At 31.7% G+C, this 18170-nt stretch overlaps 1 protein-coding gene across 1 annotated transcript in view; it reads left to right on the top strand.

The window, feature by feature from the left end:
- LOC148307865 (uncharacterized) overlaps positions 1 to 18170 on the top strand; it is a 138552-nt gene that overhangs the window by 48047 nt on the left and 72335 nt on the right. The window contains exon 2 of the mRNA XM_088262646.1: positions 7551 to 7815. The gene's annotated coding sequence lies outside the window, so the exon portion shown is untranslated. The remainder of the gene's footprint in view (positions 1 to 7550; positions 7816 to 18170) is intronic.

The raw sequence follows: 18170 nt of genomic DNA, 5'->3' as shown, positions 1-18170 counted from the left end.
ATAATATGGAAGTCTGGGCATTTACAGGGCTTACAACCTGTCATAGGCTGGTAAGTGATCACTTTACACACATGTAACATTCACCATTCTTCCCATGATTGACAACCACACTGCTTAAATTTTGGAACTCCTACAAACGAGTATATCATAAATCTCACGACGCTTAGTGTGTGAGTTCACTGGAGCCATCAATGGTTGTTTCAGAGAATGGAATCTGGATATGCATATGGACTGTCTAGAATATGGATCTGGGCATTTACAGGGCTTACGAATAGTCATAGGCTGGTTGAGTGATCACTTTACACAAATAAATATTTACCATTCTACCCATGATTGACCACCACACTACTCAAATTTTGGAAGTAGTGGATGTTCCATCTCATGACGTTTTGTGATTGAGTTCACAACAGCCATCTATGATTAGATTTAAAAAGCATTTATTTAGCAGAGACCCTTTTATTTGTATGCAAGATTCGAACCCAGATTATTTCACATATGGGAATACGCCCGAAATTTTATTTTTATTTTTTTGAAGACGTTCAAATATCCACGTCTTACATATGACTCATAGATTGCAGTTGTGAACTCATATATATTGACTGTGTCATAAGATTAATGATATATCTAGATGTTCCAAAAATTGTAGTGTGGTTGTCAATCATGGGTAGAATGGTAAATGTTACGCGTTTGCAAAGTGATCATTTAACCAGCCTATGCAGGTTGTAAGCCCTGTAAATGTCCAGACTTCCATATGCTTCTTCGTCTATGTTGATATGTCAAAAATGTAAAATAACTCCTAAGTGGATACATTCAGATTTGTGAACAAGTATTTGGACACACTCAAAATGTTGTGAGATGTTTCCAGTTAGGTGTGCGCGCTCCGACGCCGCTCAGCCGGCTCGGCGTCGCGGCGCTCTCCGAACGTTAGTATTTATATACCGGTCATATGGTCTAACTGGGTTATCCCAGTTCACCTCTCGCTAGTCCCGGACCATATGTTTAGACGCGCAGGGTTGCCAATCGTCCCACTAAACAAAAACAGAAAACCCAGTGTATTTATATACAAAATTAACATATTTATTTATTTATAACTAACTAACTAACTATCCATCACGCCGCTTCCCCGCAGGGGTAGGCAGAGATAATAGAACGCCACACTACTCTGTCTTTGCAAACATTCTTCGCCTCTTCCACGTTCATGCATCTCCTCATACATACCCGCCAATTGTTACGACTCCTAACCTGACCACTTTCAAGTATTTGGGATACCTGATCGTGCCATGTTTTTCTCAGTCTTCCTCTGCTCCTTTTTCCACTTACATTCGCCTCCTAAATTTGTTTTACCGTTCTTTCCTCACTCAATCATTTCTTTTTTTTAACGGCTAAAGCCTTTAACATAATACATATATACAGTATCTTATATAAAAATACAACAATGAATACACTAATAGAGAAACAAAATTGTTTTTCCAACTAAATAATTACTACGCCGCTTCCCCAAAGGGGTAAGAAGTGAGGATAAAACGCCACACCACTCTGTTTTTGCATACATCCTTTTTTTCTTTTACATTCATACATATATTTCTACCGATCGATTCGATGTACATCTTCACTCCACTTTACATTAATGAATTTTTGGGATATCGAACTCAATGTTACTTTACTTCGTGTCTTATGACAATGTTCTATTTCAACATATAAAAAAAAACATATTAAAATATAGTAATGTTACAATAATATAAAAAAAAATTGGATTAAAATTATATTGTTCTTTACGTATTTTTTTTTCTTTGGTTAACTTCATTTACAATAACGAAACATCAATATACACAATGAAATTAACACCATAAGTTATGACTTAAAAGCCAAAATACACGGATGTAATATGTAATTCAATATGTGAATTACATTTTGTCCGCCTCCGTGGTGTAATAGTCAGCACGCTCGGCTACCGTTCTGAAGGTTCCGGGTTCGATTCCCAAGGGAGGTGAAATAAATATAAGTGATTTTTTCAGTATAATATTTATTCAATATTACCATGTACTGCGTTAATATGACACAGTGCCCTATGCACCATTGGGGTGCGGATAAGGGTTTTTTTTATATATTCATTATATGTGAATAATTTATTTTTTTGTATTTATGTCTAGTTATAAAGATGTTTATTTGAAAAACAAAAAAAGTGTTGTATAAATAAGAAAGTTATTTTCCAAGGTTATTTTAATGTTCATGCATCCATGCAGTTCGACAGGTTACTGATCTAAAGTACTTATTATTGTTTTTTCTCAGTGTTATTTGAGCTGTGTAAAGTGTGTTTGTGACAACCCTGATAACACTAAACCGACGCTACAGGAAATGTATTCACAATGTCGGCTGTGTATTAAATAAGAATTTCACAACATCCTCGATGTCTTCTTTTTGTTTCTTATCATCAGTTCTATTTATATTTACTCACCCCGCTAACCGCTAAGTGGAAATTTAAACACTTTGTAATTAATCTTGCGAAGAATAGCTTTAGTGCTACTATAAAATATAAGAGCGTGGTATTTTTATTATAATTTATTATATGCATTTTTTAACGAAACATTTAAAACCCTTTAAATTTTTGTTCATTCGCGTGTTCATGATGACTGAATTCAATGATTTTAGTACAACTTAAAATTTAATAGGCAACTAAATATATTTTTATTCTCGTATGAATATAAAAAATACTAATACTAATACTTTTACATTCGTATTGAAATTTTTAAAAAGACAGATATAGATGATTAAATAAATTTGGAATTGTGTAATTGGCTTTTTTTATGAATGTAACTATTTTTTATTATATACTTTTACTAAATGTTAAGCTGTACAATTCCCGAATAAAAAATATATATATTCATATCGTCGTCATAGAGGAGAAAGTGACCAAGTGCATTTTTTACAAAAACGTGATTATTGACTATTTGACATCTTACTAGCTTAATTTTGACCTGGAAAAATCCCAAAGCGATTTCAAACTTGGTAGTATAATATAATGACTTGTTAAAAATGACTAACTGTATTGATTACAAGAGTGCAAAAACGGTTAAATGGCCCTCCTGAACATTTTACGTTTTGTTAGTTAGTCACATTCTCCTGTACGACTACGATATTGCTCACTCCTTTCAAGAACGTCATAAATCAAAAAACTTGATTTTTCAGGAAAACGTTTTTAAAGTTTAAAAATATAATACAATGTATTAAAAATAAATATCAAGCCACTTATTGAGCTTTTTACTGTGCAACGGATCTTTTTAGGTAAAACCTGAAGGTTTTTTCTTCATTTGAAAAATATTTAGTTTATTAAAAAAATTAATTAATCAATACCTTTTCTTCAAAATGCAAAAACATTTTTTGCCCTGTAGCGGGTAAATATTAAGTTAAAAATATACCTCTTTTGCTGGGATATAGTACATTTTCAGGGCATTCCAAAAACATGCACAACTGAAAATTGGCGATTTTTGATTTATGACGTTCTTGAAAGGAGTGAGCGATACGTTAACGGCATGAAATGCACCGCAAGAGCAAGCATCGCAAAACTTGGGCCCTATGTTACCGCGGACTGTGCGAGTCCTGTTGACGTATTTGGTATTGAAAGCGGGGCTTCAAGGGAATGAGAACTTATGCACACTGGTTTTAACTCAAATAATAATTTTAAAAAATGTTATAGCTGAAACTGAAAAAAATTGCTACATTTTTCAAGTGCCAGTCTCTTAAAAAGGGTTTGAGCTAAACGTCTTTATTTTTTTCTTAATATTCTGAATCGTACTATTATACGTATTTCTGACGTAGCAAATAATATTTTAAAAACTACTAAAATCATTAAAAAGTATTCGATATTAAAAGCGTGTAACTCGATAAAAAATTAATATTTTTTAAAATTAATTCTTCTTTAATAAACAAAAATACATTTCTTTCATGTATTGCGTCTTTTTTCCTGCAAAAAAATGCAAAGCCTTCGGTCCTTTGACTTACTAGTGCTAAAATATTTTATTATATTTTATTTTCAATATTTTTTTAGAATCCATAAATGAAAAAACGTTTATAAATAAACATTTATATAAAAAAATTAATAAAAATTAAAAATTAAATTCATCCAGTTTTCGGGAACCAATGGACAAATAATGCATATTTTACAACCAAAATAATATTTTTTACGTCGCTCCGCTGTATCCCCTGCGATGCGAGATCATCGCTAGATTTGAACATTTGAACTTTAACAATATTCGTCGGATGCTGCTGCGTGGTACCATACAGTATGTACACGTATACCGTACATATTCATCACATGTTACAAAAATATTTATAATTTTAAATGTACCTAGACACACTGCGGCGCGAATTGGCGACCGGCGATCGCGTGGAGAAAGTTGGTGTAATACTACCTGCTGCTACCATGTATCATACAGTACATTACTCTCTACAGCAGTGAGACGCGAGCCGGTCGTGATATTGCAGTCTAGCTCAAAATATTATATTTGTATTTATATTTATACAGCGCTAATGCATTCGTGCATTGTGTTCACATAATGCCTAAGAAAAATATAAATATAGAAAAAATGAGAGTAGGACTCAACTGGTTACTTAAAAAAAGGAGACTTAAGTATATCTTATATATAATAAGTTTTCTTATTTTTATATGTAAAATTTTAACGATAAAATCCCTAACATTTCAAGTCGGCATAGATTGTTTCACATTCCTATTTACAGGACCAACCTGCCGACGGTTATGCCTGTAGGAAGAGCTACCGCTATGCTGAACAATATTACGATGGATATTGATCTGTTCCATGTGTCTGAGGGGGTATTCCGAAGCGAGATTCTTCTACATCTTGCTTACTTTATAATGTATGTTTTAATGTATACGCTTTAAATGTTAGTTTGTAATGTATATATTCATTATTATGGAATTAATTGAATAAAGAACAAATTGAATGTAGTTTTAAATAAAAAAAACATAAACTTATTGCTAGAAATAATGATAAAATAAGGCTGCCATTAAAAAAAAAACAAAATAGCAAAATTCTAATATTTATAAGGGTTAAACTTTTTTGATGAGATGCCTGAATGTATGAAGAATGAAAATATAATGTTTTGTGTACTGTAAGAAGATGTAAGTTTATATGATGTAAATTAAATGTAATTAATAGCTTGTATCAAATGTAATATAAGCTAACTGAAGAGATAAAAATAAAAAAATGAATAAAAGAGGATTTCGTTCTACTGTATTTTGAATGACTCAATAGGGTTGACCTAAGACAGAGATAGTGCCCGTAATCTCTCGCCTTTCCGCAGATTGCCCATCAAATGTCAGCAGTGATTATGGCGCCTTAATTTCCTTAATTGCAATTATTGAGATTCTCGTATTTTTATTTAATTTCAACAAGTATTATTGAACCAAAAGTAAATGAATTTAAGTAATTCCTTTTATTTTGTTATTTAAGTCTTACTTGGTAAATAGCACTATTTCTTAAAATCGTCTGGCACGTGTTTCGATGCATTCCGCATCATTTTCAAATACCGTATGATGCGGAATGCATCAAAAAACGTGTCACAATAGATTTTAAGAAATGGTGATATTTAGCTAGTAAAACATAAATTAAAAATGGATAGATATTACCTCAAAGTGACTGCCGAATCAATTAATGAAAAAAAATACTTCCTGTGTCACAATGACAAAATAAAAAGTAATCGATAATACCGTGGGTATACTAGCAAAAAACCTTAACTCGAAAATATGCAATTTTTACTTAATGGTGCATATTGTAAAGTTTTTAACGTCCTATAAACTGGCAAAATATACTAAGTAGTTTGAAATAACATATAAGTATACCTACGTGGTTTTAAAAATAAATTCAACGTTAAGTTTAATAGCGGGTATTTTGCCAGTATACTTACGATATTATTTGATATTTTAATTGTTCGGATGTTTACGAAGTATTTTATAAGAAATTGCCATATATGGCTTTTTTTATATTCCGTGGTAATGATATATCCGTGGATTTTTTTATTTGACAAGAGGTCGTTGATCTCACTTAATTTCAACAATGGACTCACGCGCGTCCCTCTTAACCCTCATCCAGCCCACCCTGCTTTCATTAGTCGTGTACCACTAGAACACCTCGTATGCTAATTAGTAATGATATTAATGGAAGTATATCGATAATCGCTGGCTTGTTGCAGTTTGCACTGTCCCGCTAATGACGCTCGGCATAGTATGATAAAAGCGTTCTTAACGACCGTGAAAATATAAGAAATTGATTTATAAATATTAATTCTTATTTATTATCTTTTATAACTACAATGTTTTCCTAAATATGTATATTTACGAACGATACATTGACTTCGCCAGTAGCGTACGAAAATAGAATCTTAAAAATATCCTCGTCTGACTCCCACGACGATAATCGCGGGAATAATATATGTATAAGACTAATATTTAAAAACACATTGTTGTTTGCTAAATGCTGCATGGGGTTTTCCCGTTATTCGCTAAATTATTATTATTTTACGGAACGAATTATATGCATAGGGAAAATGTAATACAGTATTATTATTTCATTATCTTATATAAAAAATACTGCCCATGTCTAAAAACCATACGTCCCGTTTTGAACGGGACCGTCCCGTTTTTAGATAGCCTGTCCCAATGTAAAATAATATAATTTTTTCGATTTTTTATTATTTATTCTTCTTATTTTCTTTATCAACATTCATACACAAAATCTTTTTATTAATACACAAAAACTATGAAAAAATACGCGTTTTCTTGAATATACATACTATTACGTAAAAATTGGTAGATGTCCCGTTTCGAGGACAGAAATAAATGGTCAGTTTAGGTATGACTCACAGGTAATTGTAGTCTAGGTATTTACAGGGCTAATGATCTGTCATTGGCTAGTTAAATATCGGGTGCATAAATGAAGAATTTCTGCTAACTGACTTATTACAATCAAAGTTTTTTTCTCCAAAAATACGAATTTTTTCAATTAAAGCATTATACAACATACCGAAATTTTAGTAATGAAGTTGATATGTTGAATGTTACACGGTGTTATCACTTGAACCAGCCAATGACAAGACGTAATCCCTGTATTTACCAAGGCTTCTATATTCCCATTTCAATAAACTTCTTCATTTGTTTTGAAATATCAAGAAGAATCATATTTCTTCGTGTTACTTTTTAGATATTTTCGTATTTGTCGTTTAGGGTTTCCGTTAAACCGCAACTTTATTTTCTATTTATCCTCGTTACCATTTTACGGAAACGATTTTTTAAATTTAAATTTAAATTGAAGAGGACACGTCGAGCCCTGAGCGCTGCTCTGCGCATTCTGATTTGAACGCATGAGATCTGGGTCTTAAATACACTTGCCACGCAAGGTCGATATTCGATGCTGAAATGAAATTTATTGATACTCACATATCTACATATATCTCAGCAAACTTTTTTTCTATTGTATGACATTTCTTTGCATTGTTTTTACCGACATTATTTTAATTGATATATTTTGTCATTTCAGATTTCTCTCGAGCGGCCTACCTTTGGTGCAATAATTGGACGTGTTTTTATATCAAAGTGTTATTTTGTTATGTTATTAAAATAATTATTATATTGTGACAACCTATATAAATTAACAACTTCATCAAATTCAATCGAAATAACCTGAGTTCATAAGTGAGTGATATTTGGTTAAATTGAAGAGAGAGAAAAAATATTGATAAAGTGATTGTTCGTCTTTGAAATGTGTCAAGTACCATACAATGGATTATAATCATTAATATGAGGTAAGTTAATTACAATTTTAATTTTATGCACCTGCTAAAAAACGATTTTTTATATACGATGCAGCGCCCTATGCACCATAAGGGTTAGAAGAAGATGAGTGACACTGGTAAATGTTTGACCCTTGCATAGCTGTCTAAGAAATTATAGGGCAGATAGTGCTTGTACAGAAGTGTAATATTAATTGCAATTAATTGGAGTTTAAATGAATTAATAATTACAACAGATTAATGAAACTGTAAATTGATGAAAACAAGGAAGGCAAAGGAAAAAGGATCAGGTAAGGAGTTGAGGTTTTTTTATATTATTTTAAAATGATTGGTGTTTACGATATTCTGCCGGAATGGGCTCAATATTCTCACGTTTAATTTTGACATCTCAACATAAAAGAAGAAGTCTTCTTCTTGGCTACATCCCTATCGTACATACTTATCGTCTTCGTAGACTGCTGGGGTCAGCTCTGCTCGTCCTCAGGTTGTAGGTCCTTCTGTTATGGACAACGTCACCTAGGCCATGTCTTCGAACCATGTTCTCTCTTTGCAGCATCCATAATATTTTTTGGTCTTCCTCTAGATACCTTTCGAGGAAGATCCATTGCTATTGCCTGATTTACGACAATAGGACGATTCTAAGTGCGTATGTGGCCATGATCAATGGGGTTTTATCACTCGGGAGGAATATCTTATTTAACATAATAACCTATAGGGGATTGTGTAAAACTCGTTTTGTGTTTATAACGATATAATCAATATTTTCATTCATCATTTTCTTTTGCATAATTCGCCTTCGTGAAAACGCTGTTTTCGTAAGTTGGTAATGAATGACGTCACAGAGACGATGGACTTATTTTAATATTGGTGGGATTGCTAAATTATTGGCGGCTCTATTTGTTGATATCTATCATGATGTTGTCTCTATTTATGATGGTCCACCCCCCCCCCCCCGTTCATATTACAACACAAATGGTAGTGTAGTGGTAAACAAACAATCCATACTACTACTATTATAGCTCTATACAGCAGAGACATTTTGGGATACGCCGCATAACGCACCCGATGACGTAAAATTTGATGACGTATATCTCCCTTACTTCTCTACAGATTTCAATAAGAATGTTACCGACGGTCTTCTGATTTTTCATATTAGTTTATTAGCCAATAACAACATCACGAGAATGATCCTTTCGAGGTTTGCGCAGAGCCCCCCACATCACAGTGACGCCGCGCGACCGAACGAAGGTTAGATCGGCGTTCTCACGCCGCATACGGCTCAACCCGCTAATCGCCTTATCAACACGTCAGTTGAACGTTGAATGTTGAATTGTTGTATGTCACATTATGGCGTTCTGCCTTCCGATCACGGCGGCGGCGGTACAAGGCCCAGATTGTTATTACCGCCGACCTTGGAATTCAGAACCGCGACTCGAATCTCCAATAACGAACCTCCAAGCTCTTTTGCAAACTGAAATAGAAATTGAAGCTGCTATTTTTAATTCATTGTCTATTTGAAAATAGATTTATATTATCCACTGACACTTCGTGATGGAATTGCATTTTTAATTTATTATTAGATTAAAACCAATATTTTTAGCTTTTCCACTTTTTTTATTTGACCAGCGACCGGGTTTCGTCGTTACCGACATCATCAGACTGGTCTGTCACCAGACAGACCAGTCTGATGATGTCGGTAACGACGAAACCCGGTCGCTGGTCAAATAAAAAAAGTGGAAAAGCTAAAAATATTGGTTTTAATCTAATAATAAATTATTTGAAAATAGGCAATGAATTAAAAATAGCTGCTTCAATGGATCATTATCAGACGGAAGGAATATCTAATTTTACATATTCACCCTATAAAGATAAAGAATTTTATTTTATTCGTTTTGTGTTTATAACAGCCGATATAATCAATATTTTCATTCATCATTTTCTTGTGGAAAATTCGCCTTCATAAATACGTTGTTTTCGTAAGTTGGTAATGAATGACGTCACAGAAACGATGAACTTATTTTAATATTGGTAACTGGTAACTGGCGGCTCTATTTGTTAATGTCTATAGTCATAGTCTAGGCGCGCTGTCTATGCGCGCGATGTGTACTCAAGTTTTCAGACAAGATTTTCAATACTACTTTCAACCATTAGTACTAATTTGTATTTGTATATTTTTTAAAAGTCTATCTTTAAAAAAATATAATATACATATATCGTCAAATTTTATTTCTTAAACGTCCAATTTGGTTTGTAAAACGTCCAATTTGAGGTGAAAAACCTGTTTATACGTATTTTTTTTTAAATATCCAAATTTCGAATGTTATTTATTACTGCCGATTCCGCTTAATAAAGTCGCCGGTTAATCGAGCCAGGCGCTTATTTGGGCCAAATCTAACGCTAAACCAAACTAAGGAAGTAACAGTATAAATTACACTTCCTATATTATGTTTTACTTTACAATGTATACATTCTTAATCGTTATCAGAGTTTTAAATAATTATGCATACATTATGCTATCATCTGGTTAGTGATAAGAAGAAATGAAGGTCGAGTCGGGTTCATTGAAAAGTTTAAATCAACTATGTAATCGGTATATGCGTCAGTGTTGGTGAACCAACGTGCCCACTCATTCCGTGATATTTACATACGTTATATCGTACATATAAGTGTCGCATGTACTCCATTTGGGCGTACTTTACAACAGAAATTATAAACATTATTTATCCATCAAGCGGAATTTATGGAAAACAAAAATATAATTTATCGTGTTTCATGTGTATGGAGAGTAACCATTAATTGTATTTTTTTTTAACTATTAGGGCCCAGTATTCGTAAGTCGCAAATAAATTTTCTCTAAATCCAGGTAACATTTTACGTAATTGTTTACGTAATTTTTTTCTTAAAACACCGTGTTTGCGTTGAGAAAATAAGTTTTTCTTTGAAATAATTATATGGTTTTGAAAAGAAAAGCTTTATTGAAAGGAATGAAGTAATAAATACATATATATATATATATGTATATATATATATATATATATATATATATATATATATATATATATATATATATATATATATATATATATATATAAAATACATTATCCAAATTACAATTTTTTTTCTAAAAAAATTGTGCGGGAACAACATTAGCTTCTCGCGCAGTCGGTCGCGTAATGACTTTGTATATTTGAGAGTATACCCTCATTCCAACGTTTTGATTTGAATGCAAAGACCGGTAACAAGTTTTATTTGAAGGATTGATACAAATAAATTAAACAAAACAAATCGTCTCCTTCGTTTAAAATTGTGTTTTTTGTTTCTATTTTTGTTTTATATATGAAATAATGATTTTTGAATGGAAGAATCTATTGCATATGGTATTTACATATATAATTTTCTAATTTGGTAAATCTTTAAACATATTTATATAATAAGGTATAAATTCCTTTTCTAATATTACATTTTTAGAAAATGCAACAAAGTGCTAAACATTTTAAGTATATACAATCTTTTATATACATACAAGCAAGCGCTTAAGCTTAGTAATGTCGTTCTATCCTTCTCATGCAGAGCGTCTCTCTCTATCGCACATATGTCACAATTTACCACAGATGTGTCTGCCAAAAACAATCTAATAATGTGACAGGAGCGATAAAACCCGTTATTGGGAAACACTGGATGAAAGTATCAACCCAAATTTTTTTTTTTTAAATGCGGTGAATTTCTGCAAAGAATTTGAATTTCTCCTAATAACTTAAATACTTTTCTGTGAAACCAGTAATTGTTGTATTTACGTCTCGTTCACTCCCCCGTAAATTCAACCGTTAAAAAGAGATGGTTGTAAATATGTTTGAAACCAGTTTTCTCATCAGCATATTCAATTTGCATAGTTATTTATTTATGAACTCATTTGAAATGCACTTTATTTTAGAGTCATTCCGATACCTAAGAATATTAGTCAAGTAAAAGACACCGCATAAAAAGGAAATTTACTTTAAACTTCATATTTGTGTCGTGTACGATTTTATACATTTTACAACATTATTTAAAACTACGTAGTTCTGCTTTAAAATATTTCGAAAATATGTATTTTATATATTTAAAAAAAATAGGAAATGAAATAGTATTTAAAAACAATATAGCAAAACAAGGCAATCGCTACTGTTATTGAAATCTGTAAATATTATTTTTTAACTAAGTTATATATGTATACATGTATCCATGGTATATATATATATATATATATATATATATATATATATATATATATATATATATATATATATATATATATATATATATATATATATATATATATATATATATATATATATATATATATATATATATAATTGAAATTTTATTATTTTTAGAATATGTATTGAAAAAAATCGTTATTATTATTTTTATAACTTTTTGTCTTTTAATAACTCTTTTCTCTTCAAAACCATTTATTTAATTCGAAGAACAACTTATTTTCTTCAATAAAAAAACGGTGTTTTAAACAAATAAAAAGATCATTACGTCAAATGTTACCTTGGTTTAAAGAAAATTAAGTTGCGATGTATCGATTAATGAATCTTAACATCATATTTCGAGACAAAGCATTCCAAAAGAGAAAAAAAATTAACCCTTAAATTCGGTGGTCATATTTGAGCCTCCCTTGTTTCCACATAGACACGCGCTGCGATGATATCAAAAGTGAGTGGAATTATTTTCTTTGTTTTTATGCAAACAAATTGTGAATCGTCTGGATTAAATCACCCGATTTCCTTTGTAAAATACGAGTTCCTACATCACTACTGAATATTTACACTTTACACCACTCTCGTTAGTTGAACAGGATTGTTAATTGGTTTTTTGCATTCCGCTGCTAAGAACGAAATAATACAACATTTTGAGTGTGTCCAACTACTTGTTCACAAAATCTGGATCATCTCCAATTACAGGAGTTATTTTCATATTATTTTTCGACATCTCATCAAAGATGAAGAAGAATATGAAAGTCTGGGCATTTACGGAGCTGACAACCGTCATAGGCTGGTTTAAGTGATCACTTTACACACGTGTAACATTCACCAATTCTACCCATTATTGACAACCACGCTACTCAAATTCTTGGAAGTTCTATATATATGAACCAATTTAGAAACCTTGTTCTTGAATCACTAGAACTTCACTAGAGACATCTATTGGTGAGATGTAAAGAAGCTCTTTACTAAGCAGAAACTCTTATATTAAAGAGAATATTAACTCTTATATTACTCTTATATTATCTCTTATTATAAACTCTTATAATAGTGAAGCATTGGTGAATGTTAAATGTGTGTAAAGTGATCACTTAAACCAGCCTATGACAGTCGTCAGCCCCGTAAATGCCCAGACTTCCATATTCTTCTTCATCTTTGATGAGATATTAAAAAATAATTCGAAATAATACAGTAGAATCTCTCATAACGAGTAATTATGTGATAACGAGTAACAAGTGTGTACAAATACTTGTTCACAAATCGTTCCCAGATTTCCATATTTTTTTTTCTATATTAAACACATTGTTAACACTGTGATATGGTAATATAATACTCTCCTTTTCATTCATGGTTCACATTGTGTAATACCGCTTAAAAGTGCGGTTTTAAGTGGTGTTACACAAAGTGAACGAAAAAGGATACGGAGAGTGTTCTATGTTTTTCTTCGTGTATATTGAGATGTCAACATTTAAAATGAACTCCAAGTGGAGAACTCCCAGATTCGCCAGCAAGTATTTGGACACACTCAAAATGATGTCAGTAATTTGTAATTTTTAATTTGTAATTTTTGTCCGCCAATGGTCAGCACGCTCAGCTACCGTTCTGGAGGTCCCGGGTTCGATTCCCAGGGGGGTCAAATAAATATCAGTGATTTTTTCACGCTAATATTCATTCCATAATACCCTGGACTGGTACCTGAAGCGGAGAGCTGATCACCTTTCCTTCGTGTGTTAACGATCAAGATAACACTGCGTTTGTACGATGCAGTGCCCTATGCACCATTGGGGTGCGGATAAGGGTCTGAAAAAAAAAGAAAAAAAAATGTAATTAGAGTTGAGTGGTTATTGTAGAATGAGTTTGTTTTCGTAATTCCGCCGTTACCTTGATGGGTGCAGTATCGTTGACCCGCCGGAATCTCGCGAACTGCTTGACCGACAACTCGTGATATTTAGTTATGTACCGCGCAATAACGTGACAAAGGCAAGACAATCACCCCTGTTGCTTAGAGCCTGCATTTCTACATTTGATCACGATCCTCTTGAAAATCAATCTCGTAACGAAAAGTACACACCTTCATCCAGTTAAAACTGTTATTTAATTGATTAAGTTTCTATCTCTTTCCCATGTGCTTAAAATCAACACATTTTGCGATGTGTTTAACGCAATTTCGAAGATAATTAGTAGGAATTTGGAATAATTTGTTCCTTTAACATATCGCTCACTCCTTTCAAGAACGTCATAAATAAAAAAAATCGTCAATTTTCAGTTGTGCATGTTTTCGGAATGCCCAGAAATGTACTATATCCCAGCAAAAGCGGTATATATTTTTAACTTAATATTTACCCGCTACAGGGCAGAAAGTGTTGTTTTTGCATTTTGAAGAAAAGGTATTGTTTAATTTTTTTTTTTAATTTACTAAATATTTTTCTAATGGAGAAAAAACCTTCAGGTTTTACCTAAAAAGAACTATTTCACAGCAAAAAGCTCAATAAATTGCTTGATATTTGTTTTTAATACATTGTATTATATTTTTAAACTTTAAAAACGTTCTCCTGAAAAATCAAGTTTTTTTTATTTATGACGTTCTTGAAAGGAGTGAGCGATGTGTTATTAGTGTAAATAATTGTCATTTCACAACTTTGTCAAATTCCTGACATTGATCTTTAAACGCCAATTTCACAACAGAAACCAAAATTTCGAATTTTACTTTTAAAAATACGTACCTAAGTCGTTTTTTTTATGCTCCTACTTTTTTATTCTTGTACAATTTGTTAAAAATCGTAAAAAATAAAAAATAAATTTTTGTCCGAAATAAGCAAAATCAAATCGATCTCTTTGATATTGAATATTACGTTTTCCCAATTCACCTCCTGTTTTCTATCGCTATTATCCTTATAATTTATTATCCTTAAAATCTCTACAGCTTTTACTTAAAAATATCCCTACTTGTGAGCATCACTTTTCATTAATTTATGTTCATATATTTGTATGTGTTTATATACTTAATACTTAATTTATTTGCATATAAATTAAATACCGGTTTATAACAACTTCTACAGGACAATGACATTAAAATAGAAAACATTATTTCACGCATTCAGAGTAAAATGATAAAATGGTTATTATACTATAAAATAATGTTTCTTTGTTTATTATTTGTACAGTCCCTGGATATGAATGTTATTTATTACCTTCTTACAAAAAGTCCATTAAAAAAGTGATGAAGACGATTGGCACCCTTGTACACTACCATCATCAGGTTCAAATCATAGTTTTCTAGTAAATTTTCAAGTGCTTAAAAACATTATAAACGCAACTTGTTTCGTTACGTCAAAAATCCGATAACAGTTATTATAATTTAAATAAACTCTATTAATGATTCTAGTACTTTTAGTGCTTTTTACCATTCAAAGAAGTCACTTTGATAATTGTTTTTTGCTATCGGTGAAAATAGCTGGTATTTATTCATTTTGTCTCCTCAGAATATATGACAAAAAATACAGTTTTGCTCTCTGAAAATAGCCTGTGTCGATCATTTTGTCGGTCATTTTCTTTACCCGCGCTAAAAATTGCGAAAATGTTGTCACACTAACAGTCGAAGACGAGTGATATAACAAGGTTGTGTTTATGACCGTTTTTATGTTTAAAAACAATCGTTAACCGCTGTATTCAATGCACCCATTAATTGTTTTTCTCTTAGTATGCATCATTGGACATCTTAGCACTCGTTAACTTGTGTTTTACTTGGTGCCAGTTTAAGTTACAAAATGCAGATAATTCGACTGAAACGCGCATATGTATCGTAAATATATGAAGTCTCGTGTTATCCTTGGAATTTATATAACATAATAAATCACAACATCTCGACGTGTTATTATTTATTTATACTAAATATTCCAATGGCGTATCATTATTTTACTGCGAAACCATTTGCGAACATAAACTTGGCTCCGTTTCAAATTTTTAGATACATTCTCTTCCAATAATTGTATTTACATATTATCAAGAGGCAAATACTACATCTGGCTGATTCATTCAATTCGTATAATTATTTCTATTAATAAATAACCAAGATATTAAACGCTGTCAACTTTGTATTTTTATTTCTCGTACATGATGACGTAATGCAGTGCGTTTCAAATATCGTCTGGTAAATCTGTGTTAAGTTTATGGTACTGTTTACAACAGTAAAAGTGTGTTAATTTACGACTATACTCGCATCAACATAATTCATGAAGCGTACGGCTGCGCTGAGTCTTAAAAAAAAAATAAAAAAAAAAAATATATATATATATATATATATATTAGATTTTTAAAACTTGGCACCATCAGATATGTCAAATACTTGAAAGCGGTCAGGTTAGGAGTCGAAATAATCGGCGGGTATGTGTGAAGAGATGCATGAACGTAGAAGAGGCGAATAATGTTTGCGAAGATATATTGGTGTGGCGTTCTATTAAGCGTGATGGTTAGTTAGTTTTATATTTTTTTGTTTTTGTTTTTAGAATATGTATTGAAAATATATTTTTGAACTCCTTACATTTCAATAACCCTTCTTGTCAAAACCATATATCGCTCACTTGTTTCAACAACGTCATATATTTAAAAAAAAAACTAGATTTTTTAGGAGATCGTTTTTAAAGTTCAAGAATATAATGAAATGTATTAAAAATAAATATCAACCCACTTATTGAACTTTTTACTGTGCAACAGATCTTTTTAGGTAAAACCTGAATGTTTTTTCTCCATTTGAAAAATATTAAGTAAATTCAAAAAAATAATTAAACAATACTTTTTCTTTAAAATGCAAAAACAGCAGTTTCTGCCCTGTGGCGGGTAAATATTATGTTAAAAATATGCCGCTTTTGCTGGGATATAGTACATTTTTTGGGTATTCCGAAAACATGCACAACTGAAAATTTACGATTTTTGATACGTTATATTACGTTGTTGAAAGGAGTGAGCTATATATCAAGCCTCAACATCAAAAGGAATTGAATTACAATTATATTTTGAACGACGAATGATAAGGACAGTGTTGAATTACAATTGTTTGGACGTGTGTTTCTCGATATCGTATTGCGAGATAAGTGAATGTAAATGTGAAATTATGTTGAAACAAATAACATACTTTGTATTCAAAATATAACAAAATTGTTATTAATACATCTCAACATTGTATCATTTCTTTAGGACTATATATAGGTGTTGATAAAACATAAGTTGTAAGTCAATTGGTGTTATATTCCTAACAAGCGTAGACGGAAACGAGAGTAGCCTATGTTATAAAGTCACCATTACAAAATACAGTCTTCTATACTTAACGCTTATCTTCCATACATATCTTTAAAGTTTGCGGTCTGGCCGACCGAAATGGGAAGCGAATGTATTATATGTCTAAATTTCCGTAACTCGTTGATGCGCCCGATAGGGCTGAGATCTCAAACGTTCAAATTCAGAACGCGAACGGGCGCGCTAGCGGTCGGACGTGTTTCCGCGCGCAATTTTTTTAGAATATATAATAGAATTAATACTCCAAACCTATTTTGATAACATTATAGTCATTTGTGTATTTTTATTTTACCATTTTCTAATTCTGACTAATAATCTTAAAAATATATACCTAAAATGTTTTTAACTTAATATTATTAAGTTAACTATTTAATAACTAGACAATATTTCTTAAACATATTACATACATAAAAAAGGTGCATTTTTTCGCTTCCATAGTGTAGTGGTAAGCGCATTAAACTAGCTGGAGGTCCAGGGTTCGATTTCCAGTGATTTTCACTCTCATATTTATTTAATATCACCCTGGACTGGTCCAAGAAGCGCAGGAATGATCATTCTGCTTTCATGCGATTAACGGTTAAGATAACACTGCGTCGATACTATGCAGTGCCTTGTGCATCTTTGAGTGCGGATTGATTTTAGAAGTAAAAGAAAAATATATATTTTTTGACATTTCAACATAAATGAAGAAGAATCTGGAAGTCTGGGCATTTACAGGACTTACGACCGTCATAGGATGGTTTAACTGATCTCTTTACACACGTGTAACATTCACCAATTCTACCCATGATACAACCACATATTCAAATTCTTGGAACCTCTATA

This window comes from Brachycentrus maculatus, unplaced genomic scaffold (genome assembly GCF_059751285.1).
Source record: "Brachycentrus maculatus isolate JH-2025_06_01 unplaced genomic scaffold, ASM5975128v1 h1tg000186l, whole genome shotgun sequence".
Lineage (NCBI taxonomy): Eukaryota > Metazoa > Arthropoda > Insecta > Trichoptera > Brachycentridae > Brachycentrus > Brachycentrus maculatus.
The sequence above is the reverse complement of the archived record's forward strand: the minus strand, read 5'-3'. Positions and strand labels throughout refer to the sequence as shown.